General features: G+C 40.9%; 1 protein-coding gene across 6 annotated transcripts in view; it reads left to right on the forward strand.

Moving 5' to 3' along the window:
* ERCC6 (ERCC excision repair 6, chromatin remodeling factor) overlaps positions 1 to 25,357 on the forward strand; it is a 200,914-nt gene that overhangs the window by 64,496 nt on the left and 111,061 nt on the right. The gene's annotated exons all lie outside the window — the stretch shown is intronic.

Genomic DNA, 25,357 nt, shown 5'->3' on the forward strand with positions numbered 1-25,357 from the left:
GACGTTTTGGTGTCGGGCAATATGTCTCGTCGGTGTCGTAACAGCCGCGACACATTCTGCTATATCTGTGGGGAATATACACTTACGCCTCAGAGACGTTCGATGACTGCCCTTGTAAAGAAAGCCTATCATCTGTATTTTGGCTGCAAAATAGGTGATCAAGACAAGCAATGGGCGCCTCACATTTGCTGTGCGACATGTGCTGTTAGTCTGAGAGCCTGGCTCAGAGGTACTCGAAAGACGATGCCATTTGCTGTTCCGATGATATGGCGAGAACAGAAAGACCATGTGACGGACTGTTATTTCTGTTTGACTAATGTGTCTGGTTTCTCTGCCAAAAACAAGAAGTCAATTGAATATCCTAATCTGCCTTCAGCAATGAGACCCATGCCACATGATGACAGTCTTCCAGTTCCGAAACCACCAGAGGATTGGACCTTAGACGAACCAGATGAAGAAACTGCAGTGCAGGGTTCTAACAGTGACATTGACCCGGATTTTGAACCATCCTCATCAGGCGATCCACATCTGATAACACAGTCCGAATTGAACGATTTGGTCAGAGATTTGGGTCTGTCAAAAGCAAAAGCTGAGCTGCTAGGTTCGAGACTGCAGGAATGGTGTTTGCTATCACCAGGTACGAAAATTTCTGTGTTTCGAGACCGGCATCATGAAATAACCAAATTTTTTGCACAAGTCGACAGTCTCTGTTTCTGTTGTGACATTGAAGGATTGTTCTCGGTCTTTGGTTGTGATCACAACCCGGAAGAGTGGCGTCTTTTCATTGATTCGTCAATGTTAAGCCTGAAAGCTGTTCTGTTGCACAATGGCAACGTTTATCCTTCAGTACCTGTTGGCTATGCAGCACATATGAAAGAAACATATGAGAATATGGAAATGTTACTAAAGTATGTCCAGTATACCAGGTATAACTGGAATATCTGTGGAGACCTCAAAGTCGTTGCTCTGTTACTAGGACTGCAGCTTGGCTATACAAAGTACTGCTGTTTCATCTGCGAATGGGACAGCCGAGACAGAGAGTCGCACTATTCTAGAAAGAACTGGCCACTCCGTAAAAAGTTAGTTCCAGGACAGAAAAATGTAGCACATGAATCGCTTGTTGACCCGACAAAGATATTTTTGCCTCCTCTTCACATTAAACTGGGACTCATGAAGAATTTTGTGAAAGCAATGAACAAGGAAGGGGAAGGTTTTCGTTATTTAAGACAGATGTTCCCAAGAATAACTGATGCCAAGATCAAAGAGGGTATTTTTGTTGGCCCCCAGATCAGACATGTTATGAGTGACAAGCGATTTGAAGATCTGTTAGTTGGGCCGGAAAAAATTGGCTGGAAAGCCTTGAAAGACGTTGTTGACAATTTTCTGGGCAATTACAGAGCCCCAAACTACATTCAGCTGGTAGACAAACTTCTCAAAGCATACAAGAGAATGAAGTGCAATATGTCACTCAAGATTCATTTCCTCCATTCACACTTGGACTTCTTCCCCGCAAATCTCGGTGCTGTGAGTGACGAGCACGGTGAAAGGTTTCATCAAGACATAGCTACGATGGAGAAACGATACCAGGGCAATTGGAATCCGTCAATGCTTGCCGACTATTGTTGGATGCTACAACGTGATGCACCAGACACTGAATATAAAAGAAACTCGGGAGCAAAACACTTTTAATTCTGTTTCATTTAGTCGCTTGTGCGAAACGTAAACTTGACTATATATTTTATTGTCAGTAAACATAAAAATGTCTATTTCTCATAGTTCTTACGTGATGCAGTAAAACCAAAACCATATTTGAGCATACCAAGTTGGTACCTGTCATAATCACCAAAAACTTTTCAGGAATCAAGACTTAACCAAAAAATTGTTGTGCAGTGTTTTCAATGGGCTTTTGAGGAGTTCAGACCGTCTCTATTTCTAATCCCCAGAATATAGAGTTGTTGCTTTGGTACTCCACGCGAATGTGTAGAACTAAATGTCATCAAACAAAAACATCTATTGATGATAAATGGTTTTACTTTTATTTGGATACAGCCATCTAAGGAAGAGTGTGGGAAGCTTTTGTGCTAGAGAAGCCCAGGGATTTTACATATGAACATAAGTTTTTTTTTCTTTTTGTGTTGTTTCTCCTCTAGGTATATTAAGATGATGAAATTTAGAGCCAACAGATCTTTTTCCCTTTCAATTAAAAAAAAAATATATATATATACTGTATATATAAAGAAAGGCCTAGGTTACAATATATTAAAAATAATCAGTTTCAAAGAAAACATAAGTAATGCTGAAAATATTCAGCTGGCGGTGCTCAGTGTTTAGCTGATGGCTGCTGTTTCTGGTTGTTTAATTTGCTTTGAATATTGATCCCTATGTAACTACTGAAAGACACATTAGGGAGGCAGCATGGTGTTGAAATAGTAGATGGACAGTGCAAACAGATCTAATAGTCTCATCGATGTTCAGTTGTGCTCGTACCCTGAATATTGTCCTCTAAGTAAATGGCAGTGTATTTGTCTCACAGTCCCTTACATTCTTTCTTTTTGCCTTTAACCTTCATCATATTTTTCTCGTTTGAATATTGGGGAAAAAAGCTGCTTTCTTCCAGTCCTTTTCATTAAATCAGTCATTCCCTTTTAGTTTTTCTTTTTCCACATTTATGTGGAAAGAAAAGTTGTGTGTGCTGCGCCTTTATGCATTAGTATCATAGTAAATGACAGCAGATAAAGACCTGAACAGTCTATCCAGTCTGCCCTTTAGTCACATTCATTATATATTCATGGTTAACTTTGTCTTTTTTTATTTAATATTTCTGTTCTAGACCATAGATGTCCGCCCGGTACTGTCTTTAGGTTCCCACTGCTGGAGTTGCCATTGAAGCTCACTGTAGGCTAACCTTCCTGTCACTGGAGCTTCTCATCAAAGTCCTCCCCAGCTCATCCTAAAACAGGGGTAGGCAATTCCGGTCCTTGAGAGCTGGAGCCAGGTCAGGTTTTCAGGATATCCACAATGAATAAGTATGAGATGGATTTGCATGCACTGCCTCCTTGAGATACAAATCTATCTCATGCATATTTATTGTGGATATCCTGAAAACCTGACCTGGCTCCGGCTCTCGAGGACCGGAATTGCCTACCCCTGTCCTAAACCAAATCACCATATACAGGACAGACTGTGAAGGATTGCCTAGTACCAGTCTTAGTTTGTTTTATACCATTCATTTTCTAATTAGCGATCCTCTGTGTTCATCCCACGCATTTTTTTAATTCCGTCGCCTTTTTCATCTCCACTACCTCCCTCGGGAGGGAATTCCAGGCATCCATCACCCTCTCTGAAAAAGTATTTCCTAACATTACTCCTAAGTCTGCCACCCTGCCACCTCAATTCATGCCCTTTAGTTTTACAGTTTTCTTTCTCTGGAAAAGATTTGCTTTATATTAATACTTTTCAAGTATTTAAATGCCTGTATCATATCTACCCTGTCTCTCCTCTCCTGTAGAATATTCATATTCAGGTCTTCCAGTCTCTTCTTGTACATGTATTGGTGCAAGCCCCATACCAATTTTGTTGCTTTTCTCTGGACCCCTTCAAGTCTTTTTACATCCATAGTCTCCAAAATTGAACACAGTACTCTGGGTAGGGCCTCACCAACAACCTGTACAGGGACATCAACACCTCCTGTCTTTTGCTGGTTATGCCTCTCTCTATACAGCCCAGCATCCTTCTACTTACAGCCACAGCCTTGTCTTTATCACCGTCAGATCCTCGGATACTATCACCCCAAGGTCCCTCTCCCCGCCTGTGCATATCAGCCTCTCACCTCCTAGCACATACCGTTTTCTCAACTTCTGCTCCCCAAGTGCATCACTCTGCACTTCTTCACATTGAATTTTAGTTGCCAAACATTAGACCATTCTTCTAACTTCTGCAAATCATTTTTCATGTTTTCCACTCCCTCTGGGGTGTCCACTCTGTTACAAATCTTGGAATCATCCACAAAAGGGCAGTATACTACTTTGAGTCTTTGCCTGTCCTTTTCTATATCGGTCTCCGTTGTCTGACTGCCAGATTTGTTTTGCTCTTGTTCTGCAACTTCTTTAGTGAACTCTTGTGGGCTCTTTATTCTCTTCCCTTTGCTAATATGCCTGACACAAAGATTTATTACCATATCAGAGCTCCTTTTTATAGATGTCTGTAACTCCTCTGCATCTCATACACTCCCTACTTCCTTTATAAAATAATACAGTTTCTCAAAGTCATCCTTCTGAGTTGCTCTCTAATATTTTTGTGGCTCTACTAGTTCAATAGGTACATGATAGCTATAGGGAGGTGTGATCAAAAAATACGATGAATGTTAAAAAAAAAAAAAAAAAATTACAGTAAAAGACACATTGTCATTACTCCCCCTCACTTCGAACACATTTTTCCCATCGTTCTTGCCACTTTCTGAAGCAGTTCTGGAAATCCTCTTTTGTGTCTATAGCTGCGCTATTGTGACTGAATTGATTCAAAACATTTACCTTTCATGGTCATTTTGACTTTGGGGAAGAGCTAGAAGTTGCAGAGTACCAGATCCCAACACACCATAATGTTTTTATTTGGCAGAAATTGCCATACTAGAAGTGATGTGTGACAAGGAGCATTGTCATGATGGAAGATGAAACCATTTGCCCATAGACAATATGCTGAAACCTTCTGTTCAATGTGCAGCGGCGGCCAAGAAAGCAAACATCATGCTAGGAATTATTAGAAAAGGGATGGTAAACAAGACTCGGGGTGTTATAATGCCTCTATCACTCAATGGTGCAACCTCACCTAGAGTATTGCGTTAGTTCTGGGCTTCTTACCTCAAAAAAGATATAGTGACACTAGAAAAGTTTCAAAGAAGAGCAACCAAGATGATAAAGGAGATGGAACTCCTATTGTATGAGGAAAAACTAAAGAGGTTAGGGCTCTTCAGCTTGGAAAAAAGATGGCTGAGGGGAGATATGATTGAAATCTACAAAATCCTGAGCGGTGTAGAACTGCATCAAGATTTACAGACTCGGGGATACTCGATGAAGTTAAAGTAATATTTTTAAAACCAATAGGAGGAAATATTTCTTCACTCAGAGAATAGTTATGTTCTGGAATGTGTTGCCAGAGTATGTGGTAAGAGCGGTTAATGTAGCTGGTTTTAAAAAAGGTTTGGATAAGTTCCTGGAGGAAAAGTCTAAGGTTTGCTGTTGAGACAGACATGGGAGAAGCCACTACTTGCCTTGGATCGATTTACAAGGACTGCTGCTACTATTTGGGTTTTTGCCAGGTACTTGTGACTTGGATTGGCTTCCTTGAAGACGGGATACTGGATTAGATGGACCATTGATCTGACCCAGTAAGGCTATTCTTATGTTCTTATTTCTACCCACGTCGATTCTTAAACGCTCTAATAAGCACTTATAAGATTCAGAGTACATCGTAGTGTTCCTGGGAACAAACTCATACAATTCCTGCCACTACTCACTCACACAGTTCCATCAAGGTCATAAAACACAGTCATCATCACTTTGATGTTGCATCTTGATTAATGCACTTCACCTGTTTGATCAAATCATTTTGCTTACTCTTTCAACATTCTCTTGGGTTTTTGATGTTGAAGGACGTCCCGAGCTCTTGTCATCTTCAACCAATTCACAACCATTATGAAATTGCTCAAACCACTTGTAAACCGTCTTCATGGTCATTGCAGCCTCACCATAAACTAATTTTAACGTTTTGTGTGTTTCTTTAGCACTTTTTTGCAATTTGAAATAAAATTTCACATTAATGCAGTTTGTGATCCATGATTTACAGCACACTTTAAAACACACCTTCTCTCAACCATAGCTCACAACCGACTGTGCACCAAACAAGTCGAAACTTGTCACACACTGTTACTAAGGTTTGATACGTTGTTTCCCGTATTGAAGATCCCTACCTTTATGTTGGATGACACTCGGCAGCAGCATTCACTGAACTTTTTGATCACACCTCATATAAGAATCTCCATCTTTTGCATGTTCTGGTTTCATAGAGACTGAGTAATCTCTGATGCGTGCCATAGTTAGCAGATCATCTGTAGAAGGAAAATAGGGCATTGCTACTAAATAAATACAATATACTTGCAACTAAATAAATACAATTAATGTTGGTTGAACAGAAGTCCAAGTCCATGAGAACATTAGAACTTACAACAACATTAATAACTCTTACAATGCTGGAAAATTGTTATTCTGTATCATTTTCATCATCTAATACCTCTTCCCCCTTTATTTCCCACCATGTTCTCAGAATCTTTTCTTTACTCCAGAGTGTCGAATGATAGCTTGCATGTAAAGACCTTATAGGTGTCTATTTTAAGAAGATCTTTATATGTGAAAAATCTTTTTTAAAAATTACTTCCAAAAGTTATTCATTGATTTTTGTGCATGCTTTTTTAATAGGATACGTTTGGTCAACCACCATAAAGCCATAAGTACAGATACATCCCCTAGTATTTAGTGCCATGTTCTTCTGGAGGAGATCTATTCGAGCTCTGTGAACATTGCTTTTGTAAGTGCCCCTGTTGGTAGCTACTAGAGTTAACAGAGCTATTAGTCTGTACAAATACCATAGATGCAACTATTAGAAAATTGAGTTTATAATTCCATTTGTACATTTGTGCTTGCATGTAAGGTAACTTGTTTAACTTGTTGCTGATCACTTCTGTGTTTAACTCATTTAATTCCATATGTTTACCTGAAGCTGTATGTATTTGTTTTATTTTGTTGATAATCTGGGCTTGTCCTTCCTGCACTTTTCAAGAAATTGTTGGTTCTCGTAACTTCCCATGCATTGAATGCCAAACATTTTATTTCTAATCAGTTATTTTTATAGTGTATTTTTTTTTTCCAAATAATGATGCTCAGTACCCCCCTATAATAAAGCCAGCCTCTCTTATTCTGAGCTATTGCGTAGTTTAAAAGTTATTCTTTTACACACACTTTCTATTCAGGAATTTCCTTCTGTTCGTTGTAGGCTTCCAGCATAGTTAGAACAAAGGAATTTATTTTCTCATTTTATGTTTCTTTCCAGCATAGTTAGAACAAAGGAATTTATTTTCTCATTTTATGTTTCTTTCCAACTTAGTTTTAGTAAGTTCATTGCAGTAGCAGTGTTCTAGAAGGTGAATCTAAATCCAACCACTAGGGGTCACCATTGCACAGGAGCTATGACTTCTCTTCCTTAAGCACTATCTTGGTAGCATCCCCAGCCTCTGCTGCCCTGGGGAGCAAAGTAAAACCTAGGTCCCTGTGTAGCAGTTCATGCTGAACTATCAGGTCAGGATCTTTTTCATAGACTTATTACTGAAAGTTGACAGGGCAGCAACATCAATAACAATTTTCAGATTCTTGTAAGATACAGATGACAGAGTATGCCACAAGAATTTTAAACATACAACCTTTTATGCAGAATTTCAAATACTAAGGCTCCATTAAACAGATAAACCATTAATAGCACACTATCTTAAGAAACAATGATTCAAACTGGATTGTTTTCAGACTGAAGCACACCTCCTAAAACAAGGATGGGCACCCACAATCCTTGGGGGGCCACAACCCAGTTGGGTTTTCATGACTTACACACTGAATATGCATGAAATCTATTTGTATACAATAGAAGCAGTACATGCAAATCAATTTCATGCATATTCAGTGTGGAAATCTTTAAAAAAATGATTGGGTTTTGACCCTTGAGGACTGTGGTTGCCTACCTGTGTCCCAGGGCCTTAGTCTTCACTCCCTGTTCTCAAAGGTCACCAGCAGATCAACTTTTCAGAATATTCTTAATGTGCATATGAGAGAATTGGTACCTACTATCTCCATTATGTGCACATCTCTCTCATGCACGTTCATTAATGATATCCTGCAAACTTGACCTGTTGGTGGCCCATGGGGACTGGGAGTGAAGAGGTCTTAGAGGAAGGTCATGTCTGGCAAGCCATAGGGAAGACAATTTCAAAACAGCAATGGAAGAGGATCAAATTATATCAACCTTTCAGCCAGGAAAGTGGTATATTTGTAAGATTTTTAATAAATAAATAATCCTCATCATTCAGTAAATTATTGGAAAGGAGGTATATGTTTTCAGTAAAAAAAAAAAAAGAAAGGCTTGTGGAAGTTTAATAAGTTTATTTCGTGAGAAATGTTGAAACCAAGATTACATTTGAAAGTACTTTGGTTTAAATGTGAGAATGCTTTTCAGTGTTTTGTTTATTGTCAAGAAATTAGTTTGTGCAAAATTACTCCTTTAACACATTTTAATTTCTCACTACCTGTACAAAGTTATTATGAAAATTCAATTTGGGGATGTGATGTGGAGCAGTTCATAAAGTGATAGAGGCCTAGGGAATAACCCTGGAGAATGTACCTGTCCATTAAGACTGTCATATTCCACGTTTTTACATTTTGAATAATTGTCTTACAGTTTAAGATAAATTAAATTAATTCCTGAAAGAAAATGGAATTACTTCTAATAATGTAGTTTAACAAAAAACCTTTATGTTGTGGCAAAGATTGCAAACTGAGCAGACATGGTGCAGGAATATCTGCTTTGGTTTCTGCTGTTAGATCAGTTTATGGGGTGCTATAGCTATGGTTATACACAAGGGGAAGATTCACACCTACTTGCTTGAAGCTATGCCTTCCCCAGATCTGGTCCAGCAGTTTTTTGCTGGCTTTGTTGTTTCTGTTACCAGCCATTTGGCCCATGAGCTGATGCATGGTGGTATAGTGATACTGCTGCTAGGTGTTTTCAGAATTGCTGATGTGTACCCCTGTTCTGCTGGGGGGAGTGGATGGGAAGCGATAAAAGTTGTAGGTCAGAGCAGCCTCATGAGTAAGTATAGCAGGTTTGTTATCTATGTGTGGCATCTCAGTGGAGAAGTTTGCTATGTGACCCAGCATTGAGCCTAAACTAGATAAAATACTCTGAAGACAATATGTGGCTATAAGAAAACTGGAACAGTCTTTGCCTACTTAAAATGATAAGTTAGTGGAAGTTCCTGATTTTCTTCTGATGAAGATGTAGCTTCAAGGTGAGTCCTTGATGAGGCAAGGGAGATTGAAGGAATTCTTGGGCCAGACATTTTGAATTTTGTTAACCTTTTTAAGACAGTGAAGTTGAAATATAAGCTATTGGGCTAATAAAGCTCAATTGATTGCACTGGAAGGGACTACTTCCCTTCACTTTGCAATACAATGTTCCCTCTAAGGCAGACATGTCAAACTCTGGCCTGCGGTGTAGTAAAATTTGGCCCGTCAGACCATTAAAAAATTTAAGTTAAGTTGGCCCGCCGGCAGACAAAGTGCGATTCGGGAAATGCTGCAGTGCCTCCTGTTCTTACCTTCCGCTAATTTCGGCAGCCTGCAGAGAGGATCACCATAGCTGTAGTGATCCTTGCAGGCTGTCATAGTCCTGAGCACCTCGTTCCCTCTGCCGAGATCCTTCCCCTGATGTCAGAGGAGGGGCGGGATTGCGGTAGAGGGAACCTGGTGCTCAGGATGACAAAATTAGCTGAAACTAAGTCCTTGCTTTAAGGAATTGCTCCTGTCAATTCTCCCATTCTATTTTTTCTTTGCTCTCCTGTTTCTCTCCCAAACAGTAAATCTTGCTCGGGTTTCTCAAAAGTAGTATCTTTTCCCTGCAATTTAGTTGTACAGGAAAAATTTTCATATACTTGACTGTCCACCAGAGAGGTTTCCTTTCCCTTTTCTACCTCTTGAACTGCGTTTCTTTCTTCTAATTTTAAATTAGAGACCTAGGTCTTCTATTTCCAGGGAAGCCTGCATGGAGGCCACCAGTTGTTTTTTTGTTTGTTTTTAACTCCTATAGTTCAAGGGCATGAGGAAATTTTCCAGCTGAAAATCCTCTCTCCACTGCTTCTGCCTCATGCAACTGTTTTCCACCAGCTTCTTTCCCCAGTGAATCAGGGAGATAATCTTCTAAAATTTAGAGGGTTGAGAGGTTGTAACCCTATACTTCTACTAAGACTAAGGGGTCCTTTTATTAAGGTGCTAATTTAGCGCACCTTAATAAAAGGACCCCTAAGTATCTTAATAAAAAAATCAGCCCGTGACTTACCCTATGTTTTAGATTTCGGCTCCTGATGTGATTGAGTTTGACATCCCTGCTCTAAGGAGTAAGTCAACGTGAACAAAAAGGGACTTGGGGGTAATGGTGGACATGAAAATGAAGCCGATGGCACAGTGCGCAGTAGCCGCTAAGAGAGCGAATAGAATGCTAGATATAATCAAGAAGAGTATTACAGCCAGGACGAAGGAAGTTATCCTGCCGTTGTATCTGGCAGTGGTGCGTCCGCATCTGGAGTACTGCATCCAATATTGGTCGCTGTATCTTAAGAAGGATATGGCGTTACTCGAGAAAGTTCAGAGGAGAGCGACACGTCTGATAAAAGAGATGGAAAACCTTTCATATGCTGAGAGATTGGAGAAATTGGGTCTCTTTTCCCTGGAGAAGAGGAGACTTAGAGGGGATATGATAGAGACTTACAAGATCATGAAGGGCATAGAGAGGGACAGATTCTTCAAACTTTCAAAACATAAAAGAACAAGAGGGCATTCGGAAAAGTTGAAAGGGGACAGATTCAAAACAAATGCTAGGAAGTTCTTCTTTACCCAACGTGTGATGGTCACCTGGAATGCGCTTCCAGAGGACGTAATAGGGCAGAGTACATTACATTACATTACATTAGTGATTTCTATTCCGCCTGTGCCTTGCGGTTCTAGGCGGATTACAGATTAGAAGAGATCTGGACATTACCGAGAGAATTACGTAACAATGATTACCGAGAGAATTACATAACAGTGATTCATGTACTTTACATGATAAGGTAGAGAGTTACAAATTATAAGATTTCTGGATTTTTCCGAAAGAATTACATAGCAAAGAATCAAGTGTTTACAGGATACAGTGGAGAATATCGGTGTATACGGGTTACAGAAGAAAAATTACCTAACAATGAAGGAAGAAGTTTGGTGGATACTGAAGGTAGATGCTATTTAGGTACTGTACTGGGGTTTAAGAAAGGATTGGACAATTGCCTGCTGGAAAAGGGGATAGAAGGGTATAGATAGAGGATTACTGCATAGGTCCTGGACCGCCGCGTGAGCGGACTGCTGGGCACGATGGACCTCAGGTCTGACCCAGCAAAGGCATTGCTTATGTTCTTATGTACAGATGAACAAGTAGCATAGCTACTTAGTATAGCTCATGGAATTCTTTCCAACCTTCCCACAAGTGTCTGTCTAGCTGTACATCTTATGTGGTAATGTAATGGAAAATTATAGCTACTTTGAACTTTCCTTAGCTACTGCATGCTTAGCGCAGCATAGGGGGAATACTTCTCCTCCTGTATGAGCACCTTCTTTACAAATATAAATAAGAGGAGCCAACAGTAGCATTTTTGAATACTGCGAGGAAGGACCCGTTCACTGTTTGCCAGCTGCCTCCCCCCGATGGTATAGGGCAGTGTTCTTCAACCTTTTGACACCTATGGACCGGAGGAAATAAAATAATTATTTTGTGGACCGGCAGTTGAAGAACACTGGGCTGTCTTGGGCCAGATCCCGCCAATCTCCACCCCAGACCCTGCCCCCATAATGTTACTAATTATAACACCATTTTTTCCATTCATTTTTCATATATACACGTGCACCCAAAATATAATCTTTTTTTAATTTATTTATTTTATTGAACTAATTGTCAAGAATAACTTCTTGTACAGTGTATGATCAAGACAATCAAGAAATTAACAAAAAAAGTAACTAAAATACATTAGAAAATAACTCTTCTGTTCAATCAATTTTAAAGTCCCATATTAAGGATCCCAGATGGAAAACTGAGTGAGAATACAAATCTAAATAAGTATAACAACTTTACCAATTAGGTGGATAGCTGAAAGTGATTCACAGGCGCAATCTAGTTAACTAAGTTGTTACTATCTCCCCTTTAAGACGTTTCATGGAGAGAAAACCCGTTAGCTGTGAAGGTTCAAAGAATACATAGTTAGAAGATTTATATTTTACTATACATTTGCATGGATATCGTAATAAGAATAAAGCACCCATCGCAGTAACCCCAGGTTTAAGAAGCAAGAAATGTTTTCTGCGTTTCTGGGTTTCTTTTGTCACATCAGGGAATATTTGAACTCTCTGCCCCATAAATTCTTTGTGTCTATTTTTGAAATATAACTTTAAAATCCAATTCTTGTCGGGTAGCAGAACGACTGTAGCTAATAAAGTAGCTGGCGTAGCTACCTCCTTCATTGAAGTTTCCAGGATTGTGGTTAAATCCATCTGTTCGCCCTCTACCTGACGTTGTTCCTTTGAAGTTTTTGTAGGAAGATAATATATTTTTGAGAAGGGAGGAAAATTATCTTCTGGGACATTAAGTACTTCCATGAAATATTTCTTTAAGACTTCTTTAGCAGACAATAAGGGTACCTTGGGAAAATTCAATATTCTAAGATTATTTATTCGACCATTATTTTCCAGTATTTCCATCTTTCTTCTTAAATTAATACTATCTCTAATTTGTACTTCCTTTATTTCTTTCTCAACTTTTTCTACCTTAGTTTTTACAACTATTGTATCCTGTTTAAGTCCGTTCAATTCCTCCCTTTGTTCAAAAAGTTTATTTTCTAAGTCCTTTATTTGTGGTGACAAAGTTTGTCCCAGCGCAGATACCAAATCCCATAAAGAGTTTAGGGTGACATTGATAGGTTTAGGCAATGAAAATATAGTTGCAGTCATTAATCCAGCCTGTGCTGATCCCGGTGTCTTTTCCCCATGTAGGTCATGTCTTTCATTTTGGTCTTTCATTGTTTCAGCCGCAGGAATATTCTCCAGTGCTTCGCTCGATTCAGCCTCCCGGGAAATAGTCTGCCTCTTTGGATTGACTGCTAGTAAGCTTGCACTCTGCGGTTGAGGGGGCGGGGTTCTGGTGTCGGGGCCCAAGGTCGATTCCAACCCAAGGAGATTCGCGGCAGCCTCACTCCTAGCCCGCAACTCCAGCGGGCGATTCCCCGATAGTATCGACTCCTAGCATAGACGCCTCAGGAAATCGTCTAAAGTCGCTTGTGGGGTCTCCAAGCACATTGAGGCTCCAGATGCGCTTTTCCCTTTCCGTTTCGGCATCAGGTTTGTCAAAAAGGAACAGTTAGTTGACGAATTCTGTAAGCGTCTCTCACACATTCAGCAACTCGCAGCCATCTTGGATCACAAAATATAATCTTATTAACACATAATGGTTAGCCACAAAATTAAACTACACAAAGCATACTGTATGCTTCTCAACATTCATTCCTACCAGAAAACAGATAATCCCATGCAAGTACGGGACCAAAAACTAATATATACAAACAAAACCCTAAGATGCAAGACTCTGCATGTACAACCCCAGAGAAAAGAAACACATGCATTTCTTCCAAAACAGTGCAAACTACAGACAGCAGATGTAAATTCTCAAAATTGACACAATTCAATCACTAAATTTTAAAAATAAAATAATTCTCCCTACCTTTGTTGTCTCCCTACCTCTTTAGGTAGATTTATGGGTATAACCAATTAGTGCAATATAAATAAGTCATGTGCATATCTCATGTCTAGGATACACCATATCTACACCACAGATTTGTTATTTTTGCCAGTTTATACTAAGACAAAGACCAGAGCTATATGAAATATTTTATTATAGATATAAAAATCACAAGCCAGCTGTAAATAACTAATTTTATCCCAGGACAAGCAGGCAGCATATTCTCTACATGTGGGTGACGTCACCGACGGAGCCCCCTAGCAGATGTTTTCGTAAGCAGACTTGCTTGAAGACCTTCAGGCTTGCGATTGGCCCTCCCGCCCTGCCTAGGGCATGCGTCTCCTCAGCGTGTTCTCAGTTCTCTGTTTTCCGTGGAGCCAGAAGCACTGCTCCCTTGCTTCGTGCGATCTCAGTGTCCCTCTTGCACCACAGCTTATTTGGTTAATTTCTTTTGAGTCGCTGTGCTCGCGCCTTTGATTTTCTTTATTTTCATTTTTCTCAGTTCGTATATTTTTGACCGGGTTCCCGGTCTTACTTTGGCCGCCTGGCCTCGCGGGGCCGCGGCTCTCTTTTTTTCTCATGACCCGGCCTCGTTCCGGATTTAAACACTGCACTAAGTGCAACCAGGTTATCTCCATCGCCGATCCTCTTCGTTGGTGTGTGGAGTGCCTGGGTGCAGAGCACTGCGCTGAGTCGTGTCCCCGTTGTGCGACTTTACAACCGCGGGCTCTTCGTAGATGGGTGGCCAAGATTCTCCAAATCTTTGGCCCCCATGGATCCTGTGGGACTGGCCTCGAGCTCGGCCTCGATGCCCTCGTTGGGTGCTTCAGCCTCGAAGTCCTCAGCCTCGAAGGCTCTGTCCTTGGCCCCTCCTGCTACTCCGGCTTCGGGTAAGTCTCCTCTTTCCTCCTCAGCGAGGAAGCCTACCTCCGAGTCTCATGTTAGCGCTTCCTCGTCGGCGTCTTCAAGACATCAATCTAAGCATGCCTCCTCACGTAGGGAATACTCTTCCTCAAGGTCGCCCCCAAAGGAGCGCACTGCTGCACCTCTGACCCGCCTACCTTTGGTCTCGGTGCCTATGTTCAAGGACATGCTTAAAGCTATTATTATCACACAGTTTTCCTCAGTGGTAAGCCAACTAGTCCCTACTTCGACGCCTTTGACCTTGGTCTCGACCCAGTTGCGGTCTGACCAGCCTGAGCGTCCCCTCGTCTCTCGAGTCCTCAACCGTAAGACTCGTCGGATTCCCTCGAGCAGATCTTCCTCTCCTGAGTCACCGGTGACTTTCTGGGGGTCCAAGCTGGGGGCCACTTTTTCCCCTGCTACTGCGGCGAGGCTCGCCTCTTCTAAATGGCCCCGGTCTTTCCCGCCATGGGACCTCGAAACCGTCCAGACACACGTTTGTCCTCGAATTGGACTCTAGTATTTGTTCCCATTGAGGCGCTTGCCGGCTTCTAAAGGGACTACTTCAAAGCCGGTTGGGGATTTTTCCTATACCCCGTCTTCTCCGAGGCTTCCTCAGCGATTTCCTCGGACCCCGGGATCTTCCCCGGTCCATCTGGCGCAGGGCCATTCCTCGACACCCCCTACTTGCCTTAGTCGAACCTCTTTGGTCTCCCTTTCACGGGACTCTGAGGCTCCGACTTACTATTCCAGGGAAGTTTCTTCCTCTTTCTCGGCTGCACCCCGGTATCGGTCGGAGTCTCCCCTGGAAGATGGCTCTTCTTCTCGGACCTCCTCCTTTTCTCGTTTCATCTCTGACATGGGCAGAGCTTTGAACTTGGATCTTCAGGCCGAATCCCGCTTTACCCGGGAAAACCTGGCGGAAATGGGAGTTGACAATACGCCTCGCGAGGCGCTTCGTCTTCCGTTGCATCAGGTTTCCGGCAGATGTTTCTCCAGAACCTGGAGATACCATATGCTGTCACGGCTATTCCCTCCAAGTTGGAGTCCCGTTACCGGACTATCCCACTTAAAGGGTTTGAAAGTGCTCTGCTTTCCCACCAATCCTTGGTGGTTGAGTCTTCCTTGAAGTCTAACCCCTCGAAAGTTTACGCTGCCGTCCCTCCGGGCAGGGAGGGCTTTAAGATGGACAAATTTGGTCGCCGCCTTTATCAGAATTCGATGATAGCGAACCGTGTCCTTAACTACAATTTCATCTTTACGTCCTACCGCCGGATTTGTATAAATGCCCTCCGCTCGTTCCGGGAGATCGTACCAGAACCTCGGTGTTGGGAGTTTCGTCTCCTCAAGGAGACCCTCTCCCAACTCCGCCTGTATATGTTTCAGGCCTCTTACGACGCCTTTGAATTGTCCTCGAGAGTTACAGCCTTTTCGATCGCCATGCGTCGCCTCGATTGGCTCCAGATTGTGGATATGGATCTGAATCTACAGGATCGCCAGCCAATCTCCCGTGTGTGGGTCATGAGCTCTTTGATGATTCCATAGAGGTGGCCACAAAATGCCTCTCGGACCACGAGCGGTCCTTTTCATCTCTGGTGAAACTTAAACCTAAGACCCCTCTGGCTCGCCAATATAAAATCCCTCTCCGGAGGTAAGCACAAAAATCCACTCCTGCTTTCTCTAGGCCTCCTTCGAAACAGCCCCTGCAGCAGCAGCAACTGCAACCTAAGACTCAGCCGCCGACCCCGGCGAAGACCAGGCCGTCCTTTTGACAATTCCTGTCCGAGCCTTCGGGCTCCTTTCCTCCTGGAGCCTTCCCCCTCCCCATTGGGGGTTGTCTCCATCATTGCTATATCCAGTGAGAGAATCTTACATCCGACAGTTGGGTCATGTCTATCATCCGGGAGGTGTACTCCCTCCACTTCAGTCGCGTACCCCCGGACTTGCTTCCAAGAGAGTTTCCTTCTGCTCAGTCTCAGCTTTCCCTCCTCCTACAGGAAGCCAATAGAATTTCTATCTAGCCCAGCTGATAAGAAAATATAATTCCTTCCTCACCCACAGATCAGGCCTTGGCAGAATTGGGGAGATGGAATCCATCCGTTTTCCTCAGTGTAGCAGGTTGTAGAATTTCTTCCGGTCAGCAAGAGTCCGTTATTCACTGGAGCAAGCTGTAAAGTCTGTCAGCCACAGTTCCTTATGTGATATAAATCAGATCTGTTTCAAAAGCAGTTCTTCGTTTTTACTCTCATCCAAAAGTTAGGTCACAAGAGGTACTTATCAGTTCTTAACTATTAGAAGGTGTGTGCGGAGAAACCTATGCTAAGATCCCAGCTCCCTTACATCCCAGCATAGATTAGTAATTATTAAACACCTTTCTCCTTAGTTTACGTCAGATGACCCCACTAGAACCAATCCAGAAACAGAACCTGAATCAATAGCCTTTTCTGTCCCGAAGCCTTGACAGGCGCCTTCCGAAGATAAGAACAGCAGAGCAGCTCCTACCTCATACATATTTCTCAGGAGCTGAGCACATATCCATAGTCAAATGTCCTTGGCTAGAAACACATAGGGGTCCTTTTATCAAGCCGCGCTAATGGAGTTAGCCCGTCAGACATTTCATCACCCGCTAACCCCCGCGGCCAGCTAAAAAACTAACGCCTGCTCAATGCAGGCGCTAGTGGCTAGCACGGCAGGCAGTTTAACGTGCGTTAAACCCCTACTGCAGCTTGATAAAAGGACCCCATAGTTCTTTTAACATACCCAGAATGCATCTGGCAGGCAGCAGACACCAAAGATGATTTTTCTTGCAGAAGATTGTTCATGCTTCTTGACATCAGTGAGAGAGGCCTAACCTTAGGTGTGAGGAAGAAATCGCCCCTACACCTCCATGCTGTGCCTTACCTTCTGACCTGCTCCCGCCTGGCCATTTTATGCCACCTCCAGCATTATATTTGGGCCAGCTTCCTCTTCCTCACTGACACAGTGCACAAATCCACGGGCAGCGGCTCCTTGCGCGTCCCGCGCCTCATCCGGAAACCTTCCCTCTGATGTTGCAGCGTCAGAGAGAAGGGTTCAGGCACAGGACGCGCTGTATGTGGCTTTGTGCACTGCGGCAGTGAGAAAGAGGGAGCCAGCCCGAAGATTACGCCGCATCGATTGCACCGTGGACCGGCGGCTGAAGAAAACTGTCTCGGGCCCGATGCATGTGTCGGCCCTGTGGACCAGCACCGGTCCGCGGAACAGTGGTTGAAGAACACTGATATAGAGCACGCCATGTGCACTCAAGGGAATTTGCGTGTATACTCTTAATATAAATTTATCCAAATATAAGTTGGAATAACAGTTGGGGTTTATATTCAAGTGTTTCTATCCTTCTTCTCTCCCCTGTGGTATCCTGCATTTCTTTCTGTCCTCCCCTATCCTGTGATGTGCAGTATTTTTCCCCTTGCCTTCCTATTGTGGTTGATTCTGTGGGAAGGAGGAACAGAGGCCCAGAACGATCACTGCTAACCGACCTGATTCACAAAATGGCCCACCGCGTGTTTTTCCTCTCGATCGCCCATTTTCCGATCAAGCCATGCAAATTAGTAAAACCCCATGCAAACTAGCTAAGCAATTGATTCACTTACATTACTTGGCTAGTTTGCATGGGATTTTACAATCCTAAAACCCGACTGCTGTAGACCTGTCGGTAACTGTTACAATTAAGATACTACAGAATGGAGCCTTTAAAACATCAGCCCTGTATCTCAAATTTTTTATAACAAAAAATGAGATACCAAGATGATTAATTTAACTTTTTATGATGAATTTCTAATCAAATAGTAATTGTCATCACAACTAATGAACTGTTGACAACATTTCCTAATATCAGCTTCTACTGTTCTTCTATATCAACATTCTTCCTATTTCCCTCTGAGTAATTAAACCTGTGGCGGGCATATCATAACTTTGCAGACGTCGGTCTTTGGAACCTCTTATGATGTATATATCATTTCAAGTCCCCGTCTTGTATATTTTTATGATCATTTATGCCCGCTACCACCCATCATTCCCTATCTAATTTTTAACTTAATATTTTTTTGTTTTATTTTACAATACCCATAAATACCATCTCTAGAAAACTTTCGTATGAATTATGTGACAAAAAACCTTCTCCCTCTAAGTGATAGGCAACACCTATCTTAGTGGATCCTACCACCATCAATATACAAGACTGTTACCAACAGGTCTGCCGGGTTTAAAAAAATTTTTTTTTAATGGCACAAATATTTTGCGTGTATTACACACGCAAAATATCTGTCCCATCATAAAATAAAATTTAAAAATCCCCCGACAAATGCACCCCCCCTGACATGCGGCAACCCACAAATGGCAGGAGGAATGCTCACTCCCTCCTGCCATGAAGAACCTACCCTCCCCCCACTCCCAATAAAAACAGCAGGAGGGATGCCCACTCTCTCCTGCCACCAGAGTCCCCCCCTCCCCGCCCCCGTGCCACGGAACTCCTACCTTAACGTTGGGAGCAGGAGGTACTCAAAACACCACCTGCTTCTCCTCTTTTCCGACGCCACTGGGCCTTAGGCCCCTCGCCTGTGCATCATATGATGTATTGGGAGAGGCCTAAGGCCCTGATTGGCTCAGATGCCTTGGGCTCCTCCCTTGGGAGGAGCCCGAGACATCTGAGCCAATCAGGGATTTCCTTAGGAAGGAGCCTAAGGAAGTCCCTGATTGGCCATTTATTTTGCTCTTGCTTATTACTTGAATCAGACCAAGCCTCACAGAACGTCTACACCAATGTTCCTGTCATTTGATCTGAACAGACTTGGAGCTCCTGTTACCAAAATAATCATCTCCTTATCTCTGTATCTCTTTTTGCTATGCTCAGGCCGGGCTGACACTGGAAGGTAGTGTCACTGCACATAAAGTTTGAGCTATGGCCACTTCAGTAGCTCATCTATATTGCACTCCCATTGAGTACATCTGTAAAGCAGTTATATGCTCTTCCATGCATGCATTCACATCTCACTACTGTTTGGGGAATCATTCCAGATGGGATAGTTGGTTTGGCCAAGCAGTTCTACAAAATTTATTTGTATTTAATTGCCAAATTATCTCCAACCCTGACTCTTAACTGCTAGGGAGTCCCACATGTGAGAATATGCTGCCTGCCTGTCCTAGGATAAAGCACAGTTACTTGCCCTTAATGGGTGTTATCCAAGGACAGAAGGCAGATATTCTCAAAACCCTCCCATCTCCCCTAGTTGGCTTCTTAGATTTTTTACTGAACTGATGGTCTCGTAAGTCGATATTGGGTAGGAAGGCACCGGCAATGCGTGGTATGAGCAGTCTCGAGACCTTCAAAAGATTTAAAGTGACATTTGAGTTTTGGTGCTGGAAAAGGATTTTATGTGTGATGTGGAACCATCAGAAGAACTAATAAATCAATTTTTGAAGAGATCAATCCGGCTATATCACTAGAAGCCCAAATGATGAAGTTACGACTGTCTTATTTTGGCCACACTGTCAGAAGAGAGAGATCACTGGAGAAGGACATTATGTTTGGGAAGATGGAAGGAACCAGGCTAGGACTCAAACATGAGTTGATGGCACCTAACAAGAACACTTTTTACACTGTCCATACAGGGCTCCGTGGATGACATCTATGGTGAACATAACATAAGAATAGCCATACTAGGTCACACCAGTGGTCCATCTAGTCCAGTATCCTGTTTACAGTGTTCAATGCAGGCCACAAGTACCTGGCAGAAACCCAAACAGTAGTAACATTCCATAGTACTACCAATCTCAGGGCAAGTAGTTGCTTCCCACATGTCTGTCTCAATAGCAGACTCTGTCTGGACTTTTCCTCCAGGAACTTGTCCAAATCTTTTTTAAATCCAGCTATACTAACTTTTGTTGCCACATACTCTGGCAACAAGTTCCAGAGCTTAAACTATTCTTTGGTAGTTCTTGTATCCCTCCCTATTGAGGAATGCTTTGATATGCCTCACAGGTTTTTTGACTGGTTTGTTGTGGTCGCTAAGGAAGGAGAAATTAGACCTTGCTTTTTAATTTTCTTTCCTTTATCCTAATAAGCCAGATCCTGCTCTAGATTGTTTTCCTTCTTTTCATAAAGAATTATCCCGCCAAAAAAAATAATTATCCCCCCTCAAAAAAAAAAAAAATTGTGACTCCTTGTTTTGTCTGTTTTGTATTCAAAGTTTTCTTCTGTGTTAAAAAAAAATCTAAATCGATAACACACACACTTCACTAAAATATGTTCCTAAAAAGTCTTATTCCACAGTACCATAAATATGAACATATGAGAAGCTGTAGCTATCATAGGTTCATAAACCTTCCACCAATTTCAGTTTTTCAACTTAAAAATCTTGATGGCAGTGACAAAAATATAATAAAGCAAACTTAAAATTACTGAATCTCAATGGCCACGAATTTGGTCTTGGAGGATGAAATGTACGATATCAGCATCTATGAGACAAACTTGGTTTTTTCTGTTATATAGAGCGTTGTGGACCCCTGTTAGGTTACAAAAATTAGATAGTTCTTTGTCTAATAGATGTTGGCATTGTCATCTGGAAGCAGGAACTTTAGATCATTTATTGTTTCATTGCCCATTTATTACGAATTTTTGGAAATCAATTTGGGACCAAATTAATAATTTGTTAGATAATCCGGTGGCATTATCCTACGATACTGTGATATTTGGTATGGAAATGAGAGCAAAGAGTCAGATTTCTGCAAATAATAATAAATTACTACTTATAATGACCGGTGTGGCCATTCAGCAAATTACATATAATTGGAAGGATTGGAGGAGATTAAATTATAACTTCTGGTGGAACTCTGTATGCCATATTTATAAAATGGAAAGGTTTATTGCATTGCAACGGGGATACTTTAAGAAGTTTCAGGATGTGTGGAAACCATTAACAAAGTATTGTAAAGATTAATTTGAAATTGTTTCCCTTATACTTATCGATTTAAGGGGTAGGGAGGGGGGAGTTTTATTATTACATGTTTTATATGATAATGGAATATAAGGGTGGGTGGGGTGGGAAAAGGGAAGGGATATGTTTTTATGTAATATATCAATGATTGTTTGTAAGTGATGTAGTTAATGTTAATCTGAATGAATATATTTAACACTTAATGTAATTTGAAAATGAATAAAAGAATATTAAAAAAAATAAAAATAAAGCAAACTTGTCTTCAGCACTCAAAACTCTCAACCAACAGATGTTGGTGCAAGCTCAGTCTTGTGTCCCCTGATTCCTAGCGTTTTACAATATCTCCACCATTGTTTCAAGGAAACCATGGGCATTCCATTTCATTGCATAATAATCATGACATCCCCATTGTAAAACAGCATTCATAGCCAAATACTTGTTGCATGTTATACTGTATATCAGGCTAATTCAGGAGCACTCAATATGGCGACTCAGTGTTGTAAGAACTATATTTATTACTTCTCAGGGTACCAATCAGATTATACCAATATCATTATTAGATACTGCTATAATTGTCATTTTTCATTCAAAATAAGATTATATCTTTAAATAAGTAAAAGTAGTAAAACCAATCAATGGAAGAACTTAAACCAGTGCTTTGTATAGCTTGGAGCTTATGTGTCCATTATTCTTGTTATTGAAGATACAGTTGTCTATTTCCCCCCTCAGGGGAATTTGCTCAAGCATTTTGGGATTTGCTTAATAACAGCAGATGGGTGGACAACGTACCCTGTACTCAGTCTAAAACCTATGACATTACTTTAACATTAACAAGTTTCACCAACCCAGTCAATGGCATTGAATATCCTTTCAAATCAAAAACAACTTGTAATTTCAATTTTGTGATCTTTGGTATTCTGTGTCCATGTCAAAAGTTATATGTAGGTCAAACAACCAGAAAACTTCAGATATGGATAACAGAACATCAGAGTGCATTAAAAAGAAAGAAAATTGAAGAACCTATTGAGGAATATTGTTATGCATTTTAGTTGTGGGTTTGGTGATTTGAAATGTTTATCAAGGAAATCCCAGAATGCCCCAGAGAAGAAAATTCACAACTGCATCTCCAACAGTGAGAGCAATACTGGATATATAAGATTCAGGCTTTACAACCCACCAGTTTAAATTCTTCCGTTGATTGGTTTTGCTACTTTTAATTATTTAAAGAGAGATGGAATCTTATTCTGAATGAAAGATGACATCATAATAGAAGTCAGTCATGATAATGGTAACATCTGATTGATCCCTGAGAAGCAATAAATATACGGTAGCTTTTAAAATGCTGATCCGCCATAGTGAGTGTTCTGAATTAGCCTGATGCTATATATAATGTGTATTGAGTATTTGACTACAAATGGTGTTTTACAATGAGAACACCATGACTATTTTACAATGAAATGTTTTCTTGTAGATGAATGCCTCTGGTCTTCTTGAAGCAGCGGTGGGAATACTGTGAAATGCTGGCCATCGTCGGGATACAAGATTGGGCTTGTACCGACATCTTAGAGTTTTGAGTATCAAAGATAAGGTTGCTTTACTATATATTTTTGTCACATCTATCGAGATTTTTGAGTTAAAAAACTACTGTTAAGATTTTTCTGCCTTTAATAAATATAGTAGATGGCTGAGCACATGTGTTATGGTGATTTTCATATGTTCATAATTATGTTTCTGTGGAATTAGAAATCTCTGTTATGAACACATTTTAGTGAAGTAATTATAGCTGTCTGTTTTGCACTTCAATACTCAACTAGAAAGGTGTACACTTTTCTAGTTTATTAGTGAAATTCAAAACAGTGGAAACAAAGGAAGGGAACTAAAAAGTATTACAGCTTTCCTTATCCGACAAAGAAAAAGAAGTCACTTGGACATTTCATAGAGCAGACACTCTCACACTCACTTGCTCTCTCTGTGTTTGCTTTATGGAAAGTCTGAGTGGTTGTATCTCCTTTTTCTTCATCAGATAAGAAGGAAAGCTGTAATACTTTTAGTTCCTTTCCTTTTCATTGCTTTTCATTGCTTTGTCACAGAAATACTGATCTGCACGAACTTCACACTGCCCTGTGGGGCAGAGCTTATAGTTCTGTATTCTCTGTCTATCTGGTGGTTCATAGGTGCAACCCATAAGTTCCTGGACTGGTCTGTTTGGACTAAAAGAAATAAAATTTAGCAGGTAAGCTCTAAATTCTCCTAATGCTGGCCATCATGAAAAGACATTTGAGCTGACCTCCCAAGAGGAATAGATTTTTCTGTACATATATACCACATCTAAAATTTATTTTCAGGCTTATAGTAGAACCTGTTGTAAAATAATCACCTTGAGATATAATGGGTTGATTTGCCTTCTACTAGTGAAATTTTAAAGCTAGATCCATTTGTAGTGCACCGAGTATAGTAGGCTGGACAAATGGGTTACTTCCCCAAAACCACGAGTTTCTTGCAGAAGGATGTCATTTACTTCTTTCAGCTCTGCCTCTTCTCTGCTTCTTTCCCCGGAGGCACTAACCGAAACACAGACCGTGTTGAGTCCACTCCATATTTATTAACTGTGTACTATATGGTTTTACCAATTGATTTGCATTGCTTTTATTTGTGAAGACTTTTATTCAAACTTATTCATCCACAGCTCTGTTCTCCGCAGAGTGAAACTTCCCTTTTAAGAGATTCAAGGTTTCAGGCAGGAGTCTGCAGTCTTAGCCCTTGACTAGGGAAAGGACCTGTTGGTACACTGCCTTTTCAAGCCGACAGCCTTATTGGAGATGATTACTGATTCTGAGAGAATTGAAATTGGAAGCCCCTTGGACCGCTACGCCTCAGTGCACGGTTATGAGTAGCTCTAAGACTCGGACCACATATTTTCCTAGGCTCACATCAGCCTAGTCACATGGAAAGGATTTTGCGCGCTCTGGAAACTTAAATCTATTAGAAAATTTTTTGACCAAGCTCCTTTCATTCTCTTAGTTCATTCTCTAGTTTTAAGTATCCTGGATTATTATAACATTATATATTTATCCGCGCTTCGCAAACACTTCCATAAATTAAGAATAATCCAAAACACCGCCATCATGCTAATAATTAACTTTAAAAAATCTGACCACATTTCTCCTTATTATCTCAAACTTCATTGACTGAAAATGGAAAACCGAGTTCTTTTCAAATTTGGCTGTCTCTTTTACAAAGCACTTACTAACCAATTTTACTTCTCCAGATCAGGTCGAACCACAAGACCTCACTGATTTTTTATTTTTTTTTTCTTTCCACCAGTTAAAGGTATTACCCACAAAAGATTTGTGTCCAAACTCATTGCCTATCAAGCTGCTTCAAGAGATCCAGATTGTATCCATTTAGTTCACGCCTCAACCTCATATGCTTTATAGAAAATCCTTAACATTTATTTTTAAAAATAAACAATCCTAATTTAAAATAACTTTTCTATTACTAAATATTCTTCCATACTTTCATTCTTTTACTCCTTATGTTACTAATTTTTATTTGCCATATCAGCGACCGAGATGATAAAGGGGAATGAACTCCTCTTGTATGAGGAAAGACTAAAAAGATTAGGGCTCACCAGCTTGCAAAAGAGATGGCTGAGGGGAGATATGATTCAAATCTACAAAATCCTGAGTGGAGTAGAACGGGTACAAGTGGATCGTTGTTGTTGGTTTTTTTTTTGTTTTGTTTTTTTAACTATGTCAAAAATTACAAAGACTAAGAGACACTCAATAAACTTACAGGGAAATATTTTTAAAACCAATAGGAGGAAATTTTTTTTTCACTCAGAGAATAGTTAAGCTCTG

Source organism: Geotrypetes seraphini, chromosome 4 (assembly GCF_902459505.1).
Source record: "Geotrypetes seraphini chromosome 4, aGeoSer1.1, whole genome shotgun sequence".
In the NCBI taxonomy this organism is placed as follows: Eukaryota; Metazoa; Chordata; class Amphibia; order Gymnophiona; family Dermophiidae; genus Geotrypetes; species Geotrypetes seraphini.